The 18,362-nt window shown below is 48.2% G+C and overlaps 2 pseudogenes; one reads left to right on the plus strand and one right to left on the minus strand.

The window, feature by feature from the left end:
- Positions 1-753: 753 nt before the first annotated feature.
- LOC123067796 (noroxomaritidine/norcraugsodine reductase-like) lies at positions 754-4,152 on the minus strand (annotated as a pseudogene).
- Positions 4,153-4,612: 460 nt separating this feature from the next.
- Positions 4,613-9,481, plus strand: LOC123067797 (ABC transporter G family member 3-like; annotated as a pseudogene).
- The last annotated feature ends 8,881 nt before the right edge of the window (positions 9,482-18,362 follow it).

Below are 18,362 nucleotides of genomic sequence, written 5' to 3' on the forward strand. Positions count from 1 at the left end.
CAAGCGCAATGGTTCTGATCGTTGTGCCCCGTGTGGCCAATGAGAGGACACAACTCATATGTTCTTCAATTGTGTCTTGGCTAAACTCTTCCGGTGTTGTATCAGATCGTGGCTACATGTCTCTTGAAGGCCGGCTTCCTTCTCACACCTTCGTCTCTTGGCCTCTAACCTGGTTGGGGCCCAAGGAAGAATGTTCTGGGTAGGATTTGCAGCGGTGTGCTGATCCCTCTGGACGACTAGGAACAAGTTTACCATTGAACATGTTTTTCCTGCAAACCTGCTGATTGCTTATTTAAAACTTGTATATTCCTGCAGTAGTGGAGATTATTGACTAAGGAGGAGGATCGGGATGCTTTTGATGATATGGCTCCCAAGATTCGGGCTACAGCTACCTCCCTCTCTCAAGCTCAGACCGATAGTTAGGAGTTGTTGGCCCTGCTATCGTTGTTCTTGAGTCTCCGGCATGCGTGCCGTGTACTGGCCTGGGAGCCATGTACGTTAAACTTCAGTTTGGTTCGTAGTGGCGCTGATACTTTGTGGATGGTTTGGTGGTTGTTGCTCTGGCCTTTTCTCTAAAAAAGAGAATGTTCTTAACACTTATATTATGAGACGGAGGGAGTGCGTATCAAGGTACTGTAAAACATAAAACCAGAAAAAGATATGGAGTAATAGGGATGTGATCACAATAAAGTTCATGTGAAACACCGGCCTGGGTGTAAGGCCCGCGCAGCCAAGGAAGGAGCAAAGCTTGGCCTAGGCGGCTATGGTGCGGCCACCGTCGACGCACACGACCTGCCCCGTGATGTAGGACGCTGCCAGCATGCAAAGGAACACGACGAGCGACGCGATCTCCTCGGGCTCGCCCATGCGGCCCAATGGGATGCGCGCGCTCTCCGCCCCCCCATCTTCTGCGCTGTCTCCGGGTGAAGCTGTATGCCGCTGCTATTGGCGAGCTCCGTCCGGGTGCCCCCCGGCGACACGCAGTTGACGCGGATGCCGTCGCCCGCCCACTCCACAGCGAGGCTCCGGGTAAGCTGGTTCACGGCCGCCTTGCTCGCCGAGTACACTGACATGTGTGAGTTGGCCATGAGCCCGCAGGTGGAGGAGATGTTCACCATGGGTGTGTTTGGTTACCTGGGTGGCTCTAGCCTGCATCGCATGGGGGATCCTGAGTGAGCCTGGCCTGGGTGAGCTGATGCAAGTATGAGCTGAGATGTGTGTTTGGTGGATTGTACGAATATGGTGCATGAGACATGCTGTATAAGACAGATGTTGATTGGTAGGCTGCATCAGTACTTGTTTTCTTAGTCAATTAGAGACACGGCAACCCATCTGAACTGAAACCCAAACTGAAAACAAGTACTTGTAAGGCAAATCTGAACATAAATCAAACTCAAAAAGTTTGTTGACAAAGAAAACAAGTGCTTCCAACAGTTTGGACTGAACTGAAATCAAACTCTCTCCAACAGTTTGGAGATTTCCTTGGAGTATTGACAAGTACTATTTGATTTCAGTTTCGAGACAAAGAAAACAAATCTGAACTGAAATCAAACTCCCTACAGCAGTTTGGATACTTGTTTTCTTTATCTACCAGATTTTAGTTTGGAGTAAAACAAATCTAAACTCTAATCTGAACCAAACTGTAAGAGGTAGTGCAGGCAGCGACACTAGTCAGGAGAGACCACTCTGGTAGATGGGGTTTCGGGGAGGAGATGGCCATGGTGGAGGTGGGCTTCCGGGAGGACATGCTAGCGCCGGAGATTCGACTCCAGTAACTGGATTGGCGGCGGTGGCGCGGTTCAAGGGGAGAGATGTGGAAGAAACGCGGCGCCGGTTGCGTATCGCGACGCGCAGGTGCTCCCCTCTCCCTCCCCCCTTATTCCTCTCGGGCGGTAGCAGGCGGCGTGGCGAGCTCCGGCGAGCTCGTCGGCAGGCGGCGGTGCGCGCAAGGATGGCGGAGTTCAGCGACAGTGGATGAGCGTCGGCGATGTCGTCATCCGGCGAGGGCGTGGAGGCGTGCCGACGGTATCATACTCCGGCGAGGGTGTGGAGTAGCGCCGGCGGCGTCATTCTCCGGCGAGGGCGGCGAAGTCGTCGGTAGACGATGGGGTGCGATTGCGAGTTGGATGGGAAACGACGAAGCGGAGTGGGTTGCATCGCGGGTGTAGGGAAAAGGTAGGAGCGAGCCTGCACGAGAGAAACGCTCCGATCCTGCGTTTCCCTCGGCCTGGCTGGGAGGCCTCTTTTTGCATAGGCCAGGCTGAGGAAGTCATGCAGCCGACCAAACATGGGCTATTTTGCATCTCGGGTGCGAGCCAGGTGCGAGCCACCCAACCAAACACGCCCCATGCTGCCGCCGCCCACCGCACGGACGAGGAGCGGGTGCGCGAGCTGGGCGAAGTGGAAGCAGGACTCTAGGTTGGTGGCCATGAGGCGGGCGTAGTCCTCGAGCGTGCGCTCCGTGGCCTACGTTGCACATACTTGGATACGTATCGGATACACGATACGGAGATACGCCCGATACGCCAATTTTCTGAAAACATGGATACAGGAATACGTTTATATATAGATATTACATATATCAATTATTAAAAATATTGAAAACAAAATAGAGCTTCTAGGTCAAAGCATGTCTCAATAGGATTATTCCCTTTGTTTTGATGCACTTGGTCCACTTTCATTAATTGGCAGTGGAATTTTCATGGGTTTATTGATCCAATCAGTGCATCGACTTTCTCTTGCTCACCTTTCAATTGAACAAGAACATTGACAGGCATGTTTTGGCATGAACTCACTCCCATATTGGATATCTTCAAAAGGTGTGCCTTTACTATTGAGGAGATTTCATGTCGAACGAAAGGTTTCAGGTATCCAAAAAGTATCGCAAAAGTATCCCAAGAGTATCAAACATTATTTTCTTTTTTTAAAATCAAAAAATCGAGGGATACTTACAGGATAAGTATCGAATCGTATCGGGGCAGTATCCGAGTATAGGGGCAGTATCCAACTGGATACGCGCGCTTTCTGAAGTATCCGTGCAACGTAGTCCGTGGCCGCCCCGTAGAAGGACTGGCCGGCGTTGTTGACGAGGATGTCCAGCTTGCCCCCCATCTCGGCGCGGGCCGTGGCCACGAGCCGCTTCCTGTCGCCGCGCATGGAGACGTCGCATGCGGAGCCCGGGACGCGGCCGCGCAGTCGGCCGGCGTCCGCGTCGGCCTGCCAACCGCGCAGGCGCTCATGCAGGTCGGCGTCGCTCCGGGAGCAGGTGTGCACCCGTACGCCAAACCCCGCGAGCTCCTCCACGATCGCGCGCCTGAGCTCCGGGCGCAGGTACGCAAGTGAGTGAGTGTGTGTGATCAGTAACAAAACACAGTAGCTAGCCTGCATGAAAGAAAGATGCATGCAGGGGCAGGGCGTACCCGATTCCTTTGGTTCTGCCGGTGACGAGGGCCCTCTTGCCGGCGAGGCTCCTCTCGGCTTGCTGCTGCTGCCATCTCCGATCCACCGATGTGTCTACTTTCTATCTCTAAGATTAGCTAGTCTCCATTTTTAATGAAGGAGTTGGTGAATAGTCTTCATAGTTTATTTTCGTCCCACCTTTCGTTGTTTTTTTTTCGTATGTCCTCCCACCTCTGTCGAACCTACGACAAAAAACCAGCAAAAAAAACATCGATTCGCACGCACATACGAGCGAGAACCACAGTAGTCTAGCACGCACGACCCGCACAGCAGATCATTCGCCGCCGCCCTCCGTCCCTTCGGACCAGATCCATGCCTTCGCTGCCGCCGCCGCCGATCCATCCCTTCGCCGCCGCCGACCCATCCCTTCCGCGAGCCCTAGCCGCCGCATGTCTCCCGTTTAACCCCTCGTTTATCTTTTCGCCGATCTGGATGCAGCATGATCGCGGGAGGAGATGAGGGAGACGAGGATGCGCGTCACCTCAAAACGTGTCCGCCGCCGCCCTCCCTACACACCAACGCCGGCCTCACCTTGGAGTCACGCAGCCTCTCCTTCATCATCCCGATGCGGTGTTGCTCCCATCTCAACTTGACATCACCCCTGCCTTGTTGGCCTCCTCCTTCCCATAGTCTGTGGCCGCGACAGTTGCCTAGCGTGCTGCAGCGGCGGCGAGCTCGTTCTCCTGCGCCCATGTCCACCCAGGACGTTTGCTACTTCTCCTCCACGTGTTGCTGCTGCCGTGCCCGGCGGCGGAGGATCCGAATCCCACCCGCTGGCCTGGAACAACAGATCCCATAGGGTAGCCGGATCTGAGTCTCCCCACGCGACCTTCTCGATCTCCGGCTGCGGCAGGTGCAGAACTCCCCGATGATGGCAAGGTCGTCGCTAACTCATTTTCTATGGATCGGATTCATGAAGGACCAACTAATAAGTTTTTAGCATGCACTGATTTTTTATGAGGCGGCCAAAATCCCTCTCATGTGTGAACCATACACACAGAACGACCTAATACATACCTTTTGTTTATCACCTGATGGGTGTACGAATATGTATATGAAGACTACATGATCATCTATAACATGTCATGTTGTGTATGAAGTTTAACGTAATCATACACTCACTCAATCTATGCTGTTTGCTGCCTGTGTATACATGGTAGAGTGGCTGCTTTACTTTTGTGTGTTCAGAAACTCATTCAGTGACTTCAGGGTGCAGGTACAAATGATGGTGCTGAGTGTGGATGGGAACGACGGGATGCTTATGTGCGTGCTACCTGCCATTGCAAAGACTTCTTATTTTTCTAATAGCTCAATGTATTGTAATGATTCTGATGGTGAATTAGTGATATACGCGAAGCATTACCATGTTTCTCTATTGTAATTTGATGATCATTATTTCATTGTAGGTACACACTTGTTGCGGACTGATGTATTGAATTGAACTTTTGATGATTTAAATCCTTGTCCAATTGCAAGTGGCCTGTAAAAAAAATGAATGCACATTACCATCACACTGCCATGTAATTTTTGTTCATACACAATCGTGTTGCTACAGTTCTATTTATAGTTTTATTTTGCCATTTTGTATTTGTCTTTGTCCATGGTTAGATCATGTGGTTTTTATGCTTGATCGTTATGAGTCAGTGAGGTGAGAATGAGCGGTAATGGCTTACATAATAATGCCACCAAGTTTATAGTATCACTAAATTATTTTGCTAATTCATTCAACATTACTGTCATTTATGGTAATTCTTTCAACATTAGATACATGGTGAGCCCAAGCTAAATATCGCATGAGTTGTTACTCGAGTGGGATGCTATTTGCTTGATTCACTCAATCAACGATGTCTATGTCCAAGATGAATTGTGAACAAACAAGCCTGCACAAGGTAGTGCACGCTCACTATATATTCATGAGAGTAATTTATCCTTTCTTGTATGATCCGTATTACTGCTGCCCATTCAATTGTCCTGCGGTCACATATATATCCCTTTTAAAAAACTATATATCCATGAAAACAGTGCCTATTTTCTTGTATGATCCTTATTGCTACATCTTTATTCCTGTTGTAGATGGACCTGTTTTCCATATCTCATCCTATGGTTTTAAGGACTCTCCTTACTTGGCCTTGTTCTATTATGGCACTTCTCAAATGCTGGGTTTCCATGTCCAATCATGCAAAGTCCATCTGATGACTTCCTAAGGGAAATCATACCGACTTCGACAGTATCATAGCCATGTGCAAAAATCTACAGGTATATTTTGATTTTGATATGACATAAATTATGATATTATGTCCAACCATTTTAGTCAACTTGATGGCCAAATGTTCGTTCGTCGTGAGAGATAAAAAGCTTTGTAGTTATTAACATGATGATCAAGGAATATCTCATCAATGAGCATGGACACTGCTGTACCAATCCGGACATTAAAAGCGACGTACAAGTCATTGGCTGAAGCTCCCTTGTTGAATCAACGATTGCAAAATTGATTGAGAAGGTACTAAACTACTGCATATTTGTCTTGTCGCTAATCATAGAGTAGGAATGCCACAATCAACTATGTTAGATTGACATCCTCTGTGCGGAAATATGACACTGCAATATCCATAAACCATAACGAAACAAGGTGTAATGTAGGAAGGTCCTTATTTGAAAAGTAAAGGAAGAGCCAGTGATGTAGCAAGAATTGGTATTGTCACTTAGAGATCGTTGTTAATTGTGTCAAGAGACTGGAAGTACTTATGGAGCAGACTTGTATTGTATATGCTTATTGCTCTCTCAATTGGCACCATATTTATCGACATTGGTCAGTCATTGTCATCTGTAGTGGTTAGTGTCACTGCAGTATTACATTTTAATTTACTGGACATTTCTATTCTTGAGTAAATTTATGGTATTTACTAATTGATGCTCAAAGGTCGCATTGTTCTGACAGGTTAGGATTTCTGCAATATTTGTCTTTGTTTCATTTGTTGTCCTTCTGAGTGTTTGTGGAGTGACTGCTCATACTGATGAGATCAAGGTTGGTTTTTCTTCTTCTTTAATTCAGAATTGCAACAGTATGGCCACTTCCTTTCTAGTAATTTTATCTAAAGGAGTAATTCATATGTCGTGGAAGTACTTCTAATATTGCTCACTAACTTGGCACCATATTTATCAACATTGGTCAGTCATTGTCATCTGTAGTGTTTAGTGTCAGTGCAGAATTACATTTCAATTTACTGGACATTTCTATTCTCGAGTAAATTTACGGTATTTACGATTTGACGCTAAATGTTCGCATTGTTTTGACAGGTTAGGATTTCTGCAATATTTGTGTTTGTTTCATTTGTCATCCTTCCGAGTGTTTGTGGAGTGACTGCTCATACTGATGAGATCAAGGTCGGGTTTTCTTCTTCTTTAAAGCAGAATTGCAACATTATGGCCACTTCCTTTCTAATAATTTTAACTAAAGAATATGTGATTTATACCTAGAATATGTTGGTGAAAACAATAAGCACCAAAAACCATATCAACACACTGTTTCCTCCTATGCAGATATATTTTCATGAGGATTCAAATTGGCATTCCGGGACACTGGTTTTCCTACTAGGCCACTACCTAGCCAATATTCCCTTCGTATTTCTGGTGTCCATTTCGTGGTCGCTAATTTTCTACTTCATACTAGGCCTCAGGAATGAGTTTGGTTCCTTATGTACCTATAGTCACCATCTTTATGTGCCTATTGGCGAACGAAGCACTTGTGATGATTCCTGCATACATCTGGTTCGAGACTTACAAGTGCACCCTAACCCTCATTTGCATATATGTAAGTTTCCATCCTGTTATTCTTTCAAGTGGGCACAAATAATGAAATGAACCACAATTAAATAACCATGGCTACTTCAGGTTATCATGATGCTGTTGGCTGGGTATTTCAAATCCAAGACGCAATACCTTTGCCCGTGTGGAACTATCCGCTGTCCTAGATCTCATTCCATATATATGCCGTCCAGGCCCTATCTTTCCTCGACCGGGTCTGGCATGCTAACGAGCAATGCTGCTGTAGCGTTTGATCGAGAATGAGTATGTTGGTTGTTATGACCGGCATATGCTACAGCCCAGGCAGTTAGGGGCCTAGCCCAGTTATCTTATCGTTATTAGGGGCTTAGCCTAGTTATCGTATTTGGAGATTATATGAACTCATGTAAGGACTCGTTTGAAGTTGAGCAGAAGCAATCATATTTGCTCGGCTTCCTAAAGGGAGCCGGGAGACCTAACCCTAGCCGCCGCCTCCTGCGCCCTCTCTCTCTCTCGGTCGCTCTTGCTCCCTCCCTCCCTCCCTCCCATAACCTGAGAGCTCGTCCTGGTAGGGACCCGGTTCCTATCAACCCGGTATCAGGTGTCTCAAGCTCGATCATGTCCGCGCCACAGCCCACCCCCTCCCTCCTGCTGCAAATCGCCGATGACCACCACGGCCAGCACGTCGTCCATCACCGGGTCGGTCTCCTCCCCCACCTGGACGCCACCCGCGCCCGCCCCCGCCGTGCTCACTCCGGAGGAGATGACGGCGGCGCTTCAAGACCTGACTCAGGCGGTCCAGGTCATCCGCACCTTCCTCGTAGAGCACTATGGGCTGCAGCGGCCCGCCCCCGTCACCACCATCACCGGGCCGCAGTAGCTCCCGTGGCCGCTGCCACCACCGGCGACCTCCGTTGCATCCATCATGCCGCTGCTACTGCTGCAGCCGCCGCCGCCACCACCGGCGATCTCGGGGCCGGGCCTTTTGTCGACGGCGCCCGGGGGGCCCATCCACCAGGTCCGTTTCCCCTAGCACCGGCGACCTCGCCTTCCTCCACGCCAACCTCCCTTCCACCCCTATAACCTGAGAGCTCGTCCTAGTAGGGACCCGGTTCCTATCATTGGTACATCATTTGCAGTCAGGGCCACGAGGACAATACCCGGCATGCAGGCTGTTCGAGGCTTGTATGGGATATCATCATCGACAGGCACCAAGTGGATGAACCTTGATTTGTTTCTGATGATGATCGGCTACCAGTCATCTTGTATGTTTTGCTTTGTCTAAATGTGAGGATACATGTTAGGCTCGGCAAGCGCTGCTGCTGGCCTAGCATCGCAGTGGTGGAGCTCCAAAGTGAGTTGGCCCTGATCTATTGGAAGAAGTTTTTTTGTGTGTGTGTATACATTTGTGATTCCTTCCTAGGTTGACGATTTTGAAAGGTGAAGAGGAATGTTACAGAATTCATCTTCATCCATGGCAAGCAGCCTTGCCGGCTTCTGTGACCTCGGTTGGCCTCCTCATGGCTCCTTCACACTCCAGCAGCTCGCGTGCTTCTATGTTTGTGTAGTGCAGGTACAGGTGTGCGCGGTTGGGGCGTCATTCACCTGTGGAAGCAACACTTCGGCCAGAACCCAGACTATGTGCGCTTCAGGTAATGCAATCCATCATATATGCATATTCACGATTTGTTTGTTGGGTTACACTGGGAGCACGGGATGTTGTTGTGTGCTGGATGAACATGCAGATCCTGCCCACTTTCAAGCCATAGATCCAGTGAAGTCAATTTCAGTATATTCAAGACATAGACAGTAGCTTAGCAATTTCCATGGCTGAATTTTGTTTAAAATAAAGTTATGTGCAAAATCTGTAGGCTACATTATCCATACACAGGTATATACTTACATTTCATTATACAACACGTACATGTATGCCATTTTCTGGAATAATTCCATCTTGTGAATATGAACAACAATTTGAGAATGGCGCGGTGGCTGCTAAGTCCGACGGCTCATGGCTGATGGCAGAGTCCTTTGTGTATTCTCTTTTGATTTGTCATTCACCAAGTAAATGTCATCATTACTTGGACAACCGGTGACCATGGGGGACAAAGGCAAAGGTTGTGTTCCACCGTGTCCAATTCACATAAGTGCAGTTGATTTTTAATTTGATGTACATGCAATTTCTTTTTTCATTTTAATTCTATAAAAACGTGCATGTTGATTTCCAGCACTAAGATAGGAAGGCAGTTGCCGCCCTTGTCCCTTGCCGCTGGCCTGCCACGACGGTGTTAATCACTTGCTCACTTAGAACACGATGAATAGATTTTGTGATACGAGTGAGGGTTGAGAATGACCAGGATGGGTGTTGGGGTTGGTCTGTTCAATTATGATTGTTTGAGTGGAACAATTTTCCTACTTTTGAAAATGTGGCAAATTGTATTTCATTAGAGATCGCTTTGTAGCAAATTGCATTAGTGAGCGGTTCATTTTTTCCCACCAAATTGTACAAATTTTTGGTTAGGATAGAAAGATAAATGTATTGCTGGTTGCTTCAAGAGTTTTTTTTGAATTTGGTTGCTTCAAGAGTTAATAATAGACTTGCATGCCCAACAATGGACATCATACTTTTATTTCATGGTAAGCACGTCATTCTGCCTTCTTGGCTCGGGGGTGTCACGGGCGACACACCCCTTGATGGCGATGACGGATTGACATGAATATGGGGGAGAGGAGTAGGATGGAGAGCGGTGTGGTTGGCAGGGGCCTCCTTGGCAGTCTGTGTGGAAATATAGTGTGAAAGATAGAGGAAGCTATGGCAATGGTGAGGTGAGCATCATCCGGTTTTAATGGAGAGGACTCCATCGAGAAATGTCCCATTACGGTAGGAAACCCAGCGTGAAGGAGAGGGTGGAGCAGGAAAAGAGAAGTGTGGGCCATGGGGTTTGGTTTTTGTGTTGAGACCGCTTGTTGGAGTTAAGAGGGCGGATAGTGCGGACAACCACATTTCTCCCTCACATATCAGTTGGATTGCCCAAACGATTTTGGGAAGCCTGTGCGGTGTGTGAACACATCCAAACATATGAGAAAGAAATGCGTTTTGACCTTGAAGACGATCTTAATCACCTGTTTGATTCATTTATGCGCATTTTAGCCCGTAGCAACGCACGGGTATTCTACTAGTTAATATAATGATTTGGTTGTTGACCTTGGCTACATATAAATATATACGGTGCGACACACTCCCCACGGGAAACTAATGTCGTAAGACCTGACATCAGCGACACACTCCCCACGGGAAAATAATGTCGTAAGGCCTGACATCAGCCACATCCCGACGCGCGGCCGGCGGCAAATGAATGGCGACGCTGATAACTTTTGTAATGAAAAAGTTGAACTCTTTGCAACCATCATCCAAGCCACTGCGATGTGCACATCATGAGTATCAGTATTCTAAGAGCATCTCCTGCCGTTGCCCCCCAGGGGGCGCGTAAAATCGCCGTCTGGGGCGAGCCGGCGCAAAAAATCGGTCTGAGGCGAGACGATTCCCAGGCGCCGACCCCAGGGCCGCCCCCAGACACTGTTTATGTTAAAAAAGAGTATTCAGCAAAGTTCGGTTAAAATTCGGTTAAAATTTGGCTAACTGGGCATATATTAGACATGATCGACATTTTACGTAGCAAATTTATTAAAAAAAATGCCGAAACTAGAACTATGGGCCGAAGAAGTCGCCGAGCGCGGCGAAGTCGCCATCGTCGCCGCCATCCTCGCTGTCGTCGTCGTCGGCGTTCTCCTCCTTGACGCGGCTGCCCCTGCTGGACCCCTGCCGGCGTCGCCATGGCGGACCGGTGGCGGTGGCGGCGCGTCGTCGTTGTTGCTGTCATAGAGGACGACGACACCTCCTTCGTCGCGGCCCCGGCGCCGATGTTCGAAGTGCTCTAGGGGCGCGGCAATGGCGCTCCATCTCCATCTGTAGCTAGTCATCGCGCGCCCATTTCAGGGCCGCCGCCTCGTCGAGCTCCCCGGCGCCGTGCTCCATATTCACGACGGGAAGCCCCGGCTCCGTTTTCCCGGCCGCGAGCCCCGGCTCCGTCTTTGGTTTGACGAAGCGCGGAGGAGCTGAGGAGGAGGCGCGCCGGCCACCTTCATTTATGACAATGCCGGCGCTGCGAGTGCGCCGGCCGAGCGGCGTCTCCGCTGCAGGCTCGGCCTTGACGCCGAACACCGCCGGTGAGCCGGAGGAGTGGGAAGAAGAACGGGAGGAGGAGTGGGAGGAGGAAGTTGAGGAGGAGCCGAACCTCCTGGGCATCCATTGCCCGGCGCGCCGGCGGTGGACCGGGGCGGCCGCCGCGGTAGGGTATGCCAGCGGCGGGTCGTTGCAGCCCTCGAGGTGCTCCAGCACGTCCTGGAGCATGCGGCCGGGGGCACCCCACCATACGCGATGCCCCTCACTGTTCTTGATGCCACCCACCATCGGCGCCGCGTTGGTGGACGCACGCCAGCCTCCACTAGTAGAAAAAGGACCTTATGTAAGATACATTAGTCCCGGTTCGATTTTGGCCCGGTACTAATGGTATCATTAGTACCGGTTCAAACGGCTATGCATTAGTGCCGGTTCGTGTTGAACCTTTATTACCGGTTCGTGTCACGAACCGGTACTACATGGGTGGTGGCAGGCTGGCGTCAGGCCAGGGCCCCACGAGCCCCTTTAGTCCCGGTTTGTGGCACAAATCGGTACTAAAGGGCCAACCTTTAGTACCGGTTCGTGCCACGAACCGGCACTAAAGGGTCTAACCTATAGTCCCGGTTGGAGACACAAACCGGGACTATAGGATAATTTTCAAACTTGAAAAAATCATAACTAAATCATCCTAATTCAGAAAAATACATATAATATATCAAAATTTGCAGAACAAAAAGATTTATCCGCTGAAACCAGGAGGAGTGAGTGGTGGAGGTCTGGGCCCATAACCAGGAGGTAGAGCTGGCTCGCATGTCCGACATGTTTCGCGACTTCCCCATCGCCGTCGTGGCCACGTCCTACGACATCCCTCCCCGCCCCGTCCCAGCCTGTACCCGCGAACTCACGGCGGACGCCGACGGCGTCTACCACATTACTGGCCTCATGCCGTACCACCGCAACATGGATGCCAACTGCGAGCACATCTACAACAGGGTCAGAGGCATGCGGTTTATGCAGATCGCCCTGGCGCTGGTCAACCGCGACGGCGACCTCGCCTGCGTTTGGCGGTTCCACCTGGGTGTGCCATCGGCCAAGGAGGAGCGATTTATGTTGAAGCTGGGTGTGGAGCCCTGCGTAGGCCGCGTGGACCGCGCCCGCTTCGGCAACGCTCTCAGGGCCTGCCGCGCCGTCATGATAACCGATGTCCCCTGGGTGACCTCAGACGGCGCTGAGGATATCGCCCACTTGGTAGACTGCTTATGGAACCCTCTTCAGATCTATCCCAAACATAATCACAGCCGTTACGGGCTCATCCGTCTAATCCGGGGTCACCTCCCGTATCTCTATGACCTCAGATTTCTAGCAGAGTGGCGAACTCTGGGTGGGGAGGAGCCTCCATTGTTTGCAGCCGCCAAGGCTGCCACATCACTTGACGACCTCCTCCGCAGCTTCCTCGCGCTAATGAGGGAGCCCAACTTCACAGAGCGGATGATGGAATACAATGGGATCTTGTGCGGCCTCGGACACTGGAGCAGCTACGAACTCGATTCGTTCAGGTTGAGCTATGAAGAGCAAGAGAGGCAATTCAAGGTGGCACTCGCTGAGATAAACGGCATCGATGTGTCTGGTCTCGAAGACGTCCGCATGCACTAACTGAACAAGATCAATGACGCAACACGTAACCTTTGGAAATTATTAGCAGGGTATTCATTGTTCTATGCAACATTTGTTATCTTCAATAGTGACTAAAGCACGTCAAAACAAAATAAAAGTATATTCCGGCCGTGTGGGTCCACCTCAGGCGTAAAACACGGAGAGGCGATTGAGGCGATTGCAAGGCGATCGGCTTGAGAGTTTGGGTTAGGGTTTTACGGTCGGTGGTGCTGAGGATTGCGGGGTCCTGGGAGAAGGCGACGGCGGCTTCGCGAGGGCTTGCGCCGGAGTGTGGCTACTCCCTCCGGTCAGTTGACATGGAGGGGAGGAAGATGGGGGGCTATGAGGTGAAGAGGAACAAGGCAGATGCGACTCGGAAAGTGGCGGCGGAGAAGAAAACAGAAAACCTAGCTGCTACTCCAAGATCGAAACAAAGGGTGGACACTGATGATGCGGTGAGGACGCCACTTGGCGGCTAGAGCAGGAACGCATTTGTGTCTCCAGGATTGACTGCTCGGATGGGAGGGCTGGTGTTGAGGGAGAAGGAAGCGAAGGGGTTTGTCTTCAAGGACTCAGATCAGGATCAGGCTAGACCGGCAAGGTGGGCAGCGATCGGGAAAGCATTTACGCCAAGGCCGATCAATAGAGTTCTCTGGAAAAATCTATGGCAAGGGCGTGGGGATTGCATAGGGAAGCACAATTCAAGATTATAGGAAGGAACCTTTTTTTGGTGAATTTTGGTAGTGAGGGAGATTGGAGACATGCTCTGAACAATGGCCCATGGCAGTTTGACTTTAATGTTTTAGTGCTAAAAGATTACGATGGAAGCACGAGACCATCAGAGACGGCCCCACATCACGGCTCGCTCTGGCAACGGGCGCGTCATCCCATGCCATTTGCATTTTTCTAATGGAAAGACAAATATACTATCTCCGTCTTGGTTTATTGTCCTCTTCGTATTTTATGTCAAATTTTGGCTATAGATTTAACTAATAAAATATCAATGCATGTGACGGGCGTACTCCTCCGCCGTGCACGCCGTGGCCGCCCCGAAGAAGGTCTGCCCGGCGTTGTTTCACGTTTTTGACGCAAATGAGCATGGAGGCATTGGTGGTCGGTGATTTACTTTCACCGACCTGTTTTTTTTGTGTGCAAACAACAAAGGTCATATTTAAATAGACCAAACTCTTACAAAAATCATCCTTATACTCCCTCCGTTCCTAAATATAAGGTGTATTAGTTTTTCAAAAAGTCAACTGTTGTCTATGTTTGACCAACTTTACAGCAAAATATATAAATATTTATAATACTAATTATATAAAGTGTAAAAATATAGTTCATGATGAATCTACTGATAATGATTTGGTATTCTAGATATTGATATTTTTGTCTATAAACTTGATCAAACTTAGAGAAGTTTGACTTTTTGAAAAAATAATACACCCTATATTGAGGAACGGAGGGAGTATAAATTAAAAAAATACATCTTTGTGTGCAAACATGATCTCTGTAAAAGGTCGTTGCTTTAGAGCGAAAACGCCAGAGAGGGTATGTAAAATACCCCAGGCCCAGCTAGACAAAGCGGGGAAACACAAATTGGGGGGCTGAGGGTAGCCAACTTTCGTTTGTCAGAACTGAAGCCAGAGGACCATGATACACAACAGTGTTATGCGCTTTGTAGGACAACATGATCAGAACAAACCCGCTGAAGGCCCAAAGAACCACATGTGAGACACGTCATCTTTCGCACACCTCCAACGATACAAAAAAGTTAAAAGTATCACCGGAAACAAACAAGGGCAAGGCAAGAATATCTTATTCTATGCCGACGGCAACACTATCAACTTCGTAGCACCGAACATAGACATGTTCTGTTTGTCATTTCTTCTAAAGCTAGAGTAGATAGCTTTGCACAAGACCTGATCATATATGTGTGGTAGAGATAGCTCTTCAGGCCCTCCATCTCCATTTCCTGGTTTACAATCCGCTAGGGAGGGAGTAGTAGCTGCCACCCTTACTTTGACAAGTTCGCATACTCGTAATCAGGTTACTAATTAACACACTACTGAAGCGGAGTAGTCAGCATGTACACTAATTATTTACCGGGGAAGCCATCATATAAGTCTACGAAATGGAAAGGCTACCACGTCAGAAGGGATCCGGCGGCTACGAAGGTTGTTGTTCCATGATGATTACATAGAGGAACTTGGCCAATAGAAGCAAGCACAAAGGTCCATGAAAATGAAAGGCACAAGTGTCGACAAGATCGAATGGGACAGACAAATGTGTTAATGGTTATATGTACTCCGTCAATCTAGATATATAGGCCCTAATACTTATTTCGAGGTTTAGTTTGACCATCAGGATCGATGAGGGCGAGCGAGGAGCTAACCCGCTATAGTCTTTGGGAGTTTGAAAATGAACTATTGTGGGAGTTGCTCGATAAAAACGAAAGGCACCTCTAAAAATAGAATATCGATCTCAAAGCACAATATTTTGAAATAACCGATGTGTATTAATCAAGTAGAATATTTATCACTATAGTTTTGCAAGAACAAGTCTGACACCTAGGACAAGACTAGGAAAATATTCAGGAACTGTTCTTAGTGAAAGGATTTCCCTCGAATTTTCATTTATAGAAACCAGATAGATGTCCTCTGCAACAAGCAACAGTACCAACACCTACCAAAAGCTACCTACTACGCGAACCAATCTGTGGTTGGATGGCTAGGAGGACATGCTTCTACGGTAACTTCGTAAAATCTCAAAGATGACATGCCGGCTCAGTCTCTGGGAGGTGCTCATAAAGGTAGGGTGTGCGTGTGTGTGTTCATAGGGATGAGTGTATGCACGTATATATGAGCCCGGCACATTGCACCCCATTATTTTAAAGGTCAAAAATATGGTCTTTGGCGGTCTGGAAAAAGCCAAAAAAAATTGTGCATGCATGTACACTGCCGTAGCATAACTGTGCCAATTTCATCAATATACGTGCTTGCATGTATGAAATATAAAAGAAAAATATAGATACATGGAAAAAATAGGTTTGCTTTTTGGTTGATTTTGGGCTGGAATTTTATCTTCTTTGAGTAGCATATAATACAACATATTACCTTTATCCCAAAAAACTTTCGTAGATTTATCTATAGACGGATGTATCTAATTCTGAAATGTGTCTACATATAGTTGTATTTAGGAAAATGTAAGACAATCTTTTCGGGACGGAGGGAGTATTATTTTGGGCCGAAATTTAACATGTACTTAGACCACATCAAACATATTGAACATCCATGTTAAAAGAATTGAAACTTTTAAGCTCCATACTTAAGGGGTTAAAAAACGTATTTCAATGCCCCGTGCTCCAAATTTCCACTTTACTGTTAGCCCCTGTACTAACTATCAGCTGATAAAACACATGAGAGAACCAACATGTGGTTGTACGGTTAAGAAGGCAGTGGTATCCCCAGCCCACCAGGGTTCAAGTCATGGTGCTCGCATTTATTTATTTCAGGATTTCCGGCGATGTGCATTCAGTGGGAGGAGACGTGTTGGGGAACTTAGCATGCAATTTCAAAAAAATTCCTACATTGTGGATTCCCTTTCTAACATTTTGTCCAGAGCTGCGCGGGCTGGACACATATCCCCTGTTAGCTCTCATCTTATCCCAGAAGATATTACCCACCTTCAATATGCTGATAACACGATAATCATGGTGGACTTAATGACGCTTGTCTCTCCCATCTTAAATTTCTTCTTCTCTGCTTCGAGGCACTGTCTGGCCTGAAAATTAACTTTGCTAAAAGTGAAGTGATCGTCACTGGGGTTACGGACACCGAGGCCTTGCATGTTTCCCATTTGCTCAACTGTTCTTTAGGCTCCTTCCCTCTGAAATATCTTGGGCTACCTATTTCTTCTGACAAACTTTTGGCCAAAGATTTCGCCCCTACGATGGCTATAGTGGGCAATCGTGTCATGCCATGGAGGGGCAGATATGATACTCAAGCTAGAAAGGTTGCCCTAATAAATTCTTGTCTTTCTTCCCTCCCTATGTTCGTGATGGGGTTCTATCTTCTTACAAATGGCACTCACGTTGGGTTCGACAAACATAGAGGTGCCTTTAATTGGAATGCGGCTGATAACAAGCGCAAATACGTATGGTCAAGTGGGACCACATTTGTCGACCCAAGATCCTTGGGGGCTGGGTATTATCAATACTTTAGTCATGAACAAATGCCTGATCATCAAATGATGCTGGAAGATCATGTCCACCCCGGACAAACCCCTTTGGTAAAATATCCTCAAGGCCAAATACTTCCCTTCTTCCATTCCTATGTTTGTCTCCGCTTCAGGCGCTTCTCAGTTCTGGAAGGACCTTGTCAAGCTCAGGCCAGTGTTCCAAGGCATAGTCAAGTTCGTGGTGCATAATGGTAGATCTACTAGGTTTTGGCTCGATTGATGGTGCAGTCCTACCACTCTTGCTGTTGCTTTCCCAGTGGTTTTTTCTTACTGCCCTGATCTCGAGATCTCGATCTCTGAGCTCTCTGACAATAACTGGGACCTTCAGCTGCGGCATTCTTTGTCTCCTGAAGAGTTGGTCGGTTGGCAGCGTCTTGTTGCCCACTTCCTTGTGCTCTCGGAGGAGGAGGACTAGGTTGCCTGGCCCCACTCTTCGTCTGGGCGGTTCTCTGTGAAATCCTTATATGGCAAACTGATTTCTGGCTCGATCACTTCCAAATTTAAGTGGATCTAGAGGGCCCACATCCCTCCTAAGATTAAGGTCTTCTTATGGCAGGCCTCCCGTGGGCGCTTGCCGGCTACTGACCAGATTCGCAAGCGCAATGGTCCAGGTTCTGATCGTTGTGCCCCGTGTGGCCAATGAGAGGACACAACTCATATGTTCTTCAATTGTGTCTTGGCTAAACTCTTCCGGTGTTGTATCAGATCGTGGCTACATGTCTCTTGAAGGCCGGCTTCCTTCTCACACCTTCGTCTCTTGGCCTCTAACCTGGTTGGGGCCCAAGGAAGAATGTTCTGGGTAGGATTTGCAGCGGTGTGCTGATCCCTCTGGACGACTAGGAACAAGTTTACCATTGAACATGTTTTTCCTGCAAACCTGCTGATTCCTTATTTAAAACTTGTATATTCCTGCAGCAGTGGAGATTATTGACTAAGGAGGAGGATCGGGATGCTTTTGATGATATGGCTCCCAAGATTCGGGCTACAGCTACCTCCCTCTCTCAAGCTCAGACCGATAGTTAGGAGTTGTTGGCCCTGCTATCGTTGTTCT

Source organism: Triticum aestivum, chromosome 3B, assembly GCF_018294505.1.
Source record: "Triticum aestivum cultivar Chinese Spring chromosome 3B, IWGSC CS RefSeq v2.1, whole genome shotgun sequence".
Taxonomy (NCBI): domain Eukaryota; kingdom Viridiplantae; phylum Streptophyta; class Magnoliopsida; order Poales; family Poaceae; genus Triticum; species Triticum aestivum.